This window comes from Cricetulus griseus, chromosome 9 (genome assembly GCF_003668045.3).
Source record: "Cricetulus griseus strain 17A/GY chromosome 9, alternate assembly CriGri-PICRH-1.0, whole genome shotgun sequence".
NCBI classification, from domain to species: Eukaryota; Metazoa; Chordata; class Mammalia; order Rodentia; family Cricetidae; genus Cricetulus; species Cricetulus griseus.
Window position 1 is genome coordinate 10,424,823 of NC_048602.1, and position 3,949 is coordinate 10,428,771.

Below are 3,949 nucleotides of genomic sequence, written 5' to 3' on the forward strand. Positions count from 1 at the left end.
TGTAGGATCATAAAAGTCAGTCACATTATTTTAGACAGGACCAACGCCCTCCCTAATGCATGTAGGCTGAGAGAGTATCCCTCCACAGGGAATAGGCTCCAAAATCCCATTCATGCAATAGGGATTAATACTGGCTAAAATGCCAGTGGTGCCATGGAATGCCCAAGCTCCCCAGCTGACACTCATGTTAAGGGGGCCTTGTTGTGTCTTATGCAAGTTTGTCAACTGTGAGTCTGGTGTCTGTGAGGTCCCACGTCATCAGGATGGCTGTTTGTGTGGGTTTCCCGAGCAAGATCTTTACCCCTTTGCTCATCAGACCTCTCTCTCTACAAATGGAATCCAGGAGTGAGTCTCAGTGCATGGATGTAGATCTCTGATTCTGCTTCTATCAGCTACTGGATGAAGTCTCTATGGAGGCATTGAGGTAGTCATCAATCTCAGTATAGGGAAGGGCATTTAGGATAGCCTCTCCACAGTTGCTTAGATTCTTAGTTGAGGTCATCCTTGTGGATTCCTGCAAATTTCCCTAGTTCCAGGTTTCTTGTTAAACCCATAATGGCTCCCTCTCTTAAGGTATCTCTTTCCTTGCTCTCCTTCTCTGTTGTAATTCTAACTTGACCTTCCTGATCCCTCTGTTCTCCTTCTCCTCCTCCTCCTCCCTCCTTCTCCCCCTATGTTCCCAATTTACTTAGGATATCTTGTCCTTTTCTGGTTGTCAGGCAATCCATGTATGTCTCTCTTAGGGTCTTCCTTGTTTTCTGGCTACTCTGGGGTTATGGGCTGAGGGCTGGTTACCATTTGGCTTATATATAATATCCAATTATGAGTGAGTACATAGCAGTTTGTCTTTCTGTGTCTGGGTTGCCTGGCTCAGTATGGTTTCTTCCAGTTCCATCCATGTGCCTATGATTTTCAAAGTGTCATTGTTTTCTAAAATGAAGTAGTGCTCCCTTGTGTAAATGTCCCACATTTTCCTTATCAGTTCTTCAGCAGGGGGCATCTAGGTTGCTTCCAGGCTCTGGCTATTACAAACAATGCTGTTATGAACATAGGTGAACAGACGTCCTTGTGGTGTAATATTTAAGTTTGTGCTTAAGAGTGTAATTGTTGCTTCTTGAGATACATTAATTCCCATTTTCCTGAGAAACTGCAACACTGATTACCAATGTGGCTTAAAAAGATTTCAATAGAGAAACAATTGGGCACAACTTCAAAATAGAATTACTCTCCTATCCCAGGATTATAACAAGAGCAGACAAAAAACTCAGACTAGGGTCTTCCAAGTAGTCGAAGAAGGGGGATAAAATGGCCAGAAAGAATGCAACATAATTATCCATTTAAGACACAATGTCAACAAGAGGTACTCATTTACTTCTGAAAGGGATGAAAAATGTACAGTCAGTCAATGGATCTGGGTCTCTTACTTCAGCATGTGTGAGATGAGGATCAGAAATTCATGGTTATCCTTAGTCATTTAATGAGTTTGAGACCAGATGGTGATACAGAAATTGGCGTCAGTCTCTGCTCTTCCTCCAGACAGAACCCTTAGAATCAAGGGCTCTGAAGATTAGGAGATGGCAGCGTCAAAGCCTTTTTCACTACGCCTGAGAAACTGAGTATAATTAATTTCCGTGGTCCACACATTTGTTTTCTTACTTCCACAAATGTCCTTTGTCAGGTTATTCTCTGAATGCATACACAGTGTAGACATGTTAATAACAGGCTTTCAACATGTTTTCCATTTTTACAGACAAGTACTCCTCTTTCCCTTTCCTTTCCATGGAAAGCCAGTCCTGCCTCTTGAGAATGGATGACCCGGACTACGATTCCACCTGGGAGGACGAGAGTAAGGAAGGCTTTGAAGACGGCCAGGCAGATGATAAAGGCCAGGAGGACAAGGGCAGCAAGCACAGCAATGCAAAGGAGCCACGGCCAGGTGTGTTCCAGTCCAGGAAGACCCAGTACCGAAACTGGCAAGCTATGCAGGACATGCGAAGGTATCGGCACCACTACCCAGATTTGGCAGATCAAGACTGCAACAGCGACATGTCTAACCTGTGCTTCTACAAAAATGAGATCTGCTTCCAGCCAAACGGTCTTTACATTGAGGAAATTCTTCACAACTGGAAAGACAACTATGTCGTCCTTGAAGAGAATCACTCCTATATCCAGTGGCTGTTTCCTCTGAGGGAACCAGGAGTGAACCCGCATGCCAAGCCCCTCACACTCAAGGAGGTTGAGGCATTTAAAAGCTCCCAGGAGGTCAAAGAGCGTCTGGTCCGGGCCTATGAACTCATGCTGGGCTTCTATGGGATCCAACTTGAGGACCGGGACACCGGTGCCGTCTGCCGTGCACAGAACTTCCAGCCACGCTTCCAGAACCTCAACAGTCACAGGCACAACAACCTGCGCATTACACGCATCCTCAAGTCGCTGGGAGAGCTGGGCTTAGAGCACTACCAGGCACCGCTGGTCCGCTTCTTCCTGGAGGAGACACTGGTACAGCACCAACTGCCCAGCGTGCGTCAGAGTGTCCTGGACTACTTCATGTTCGCCGTGCTTTGCAGACACCAGCGCCGGGAGCTTGTGTACTTTGCATGGGAGCACTTCAGACCTCGCTGCCAGTTTGTCTGGGGGCCCCATGACAAGCTGCAGAGGTTCATACCTCATGGTATACCACGGCCACGGATGGTACTAGGACAGGCAGATAAGGATGAGGGCTCCGGGAAGCCCTTCCAAGAGGCTGGCACCCAGGGTCAGACCTATGGATCTGGAAGGGACCTGAGTGGGAGCAGTGGAAAAGCTGAGGATCCCTCATTGCTGAGCACAAAGCCCCAGGAATCGGGAGCCCTGGATGAGGCCCAGGGGGATGAGACTGAGTCACTGAGCTCCAAAGAGAGCAAGAAGAGGAAGCGGAGGAGAAGAGGCAGGAGCAGGTACCAGGGGCGTCAGATGTAAAAAAACCTGCCCTCAACCTTGAGGGGTGTGCCCTCAGCTCTGTCAGCCAAAAAACCCAGGGAGACTAACCAGGCCTGCCCTGTTACCCATGGGGCCAGAGTGGCTGGTGAGGAAAGAAGACAGAGGAAGATGGAGAAGAGGGCTGAGGGTGATTGAGTAGCCAGTAACTATCACACTGACCTGCAGGCCTATGCCCCACTTCCTACGACTTCAGAGAGCCCTTTGTTGCCAAGACTAGCATGGAATTTTCTGTGAACAGCTTGCTTTTGTCACCTGAGTGTGGTGATTCTAGCTGGTAACAGAGTTTGAACACCAATTAGAAAGAAATTCCACATAAGGATTAAAGGTGTGCGCTATTGCTCCCTGGCTCAGGGATTTCTTTTTCCAACTAAATTGGCTCAATTTTTGAAATATACAAAATAGGTATATAGTGTTTTTCTAACTTATCCCTGTCTGTGACCCAAGTTCTGGCAATATGTTTCCTGCTTCCTGGGCTCTGAGATTTCAGATTAGTTAAATGCCTGTGTTACTGTGAATTTTCATACCTAACTTTTTACCACTCACCATTTTTCATTAAATAAAATGGTCTTTCAGAAAATTTAAAGGGTATCTTACTTTGCATTGCAAATCATCAACGCTTTAAGATACTAGGAGTACTCTGGGTGGTGGTGGCAAAGAATCAGGATAAAATTTCACCTTGTACACACTTTGCAAACCAGAAGGGGAATACATATCCAATTTGGACAAATGAAGCAGCTGAAGACCTTGGTGAAGGCAAACTCAATGTTTATAGGTCTCAATACTCAGTGTGTGTGAGAGGCAGGTGGATCAGAATTTCATATTAACCAGAAGTCATACACTCCTCTTATGCTGCCCTATAAGATCTCTAAGCCGGTGCTTCTCAGGGTCTTTTCTAGTCATCTGCCATGGTGGATGGATGAAAGTCCCGAGCTAACATGGGGTAGCATGTTAAACAACTGCAATAAAACCT

At 46.4% G+C, this 3,949-nt stretch overlaps 1 pseudogene; it reads left to right on the plus strand.

The window, feature by feature from the left end:
• The first annotated feature begins 1,791 nt into the window (after positions 1–1,791).
• LOC113837326 lies at positions 1,792–3,308 on the plus strand (annotated as a pseudogene).
• The last annotated feature ends 641 nt before the right edge of the window (positions 3,309–3,949 follow it).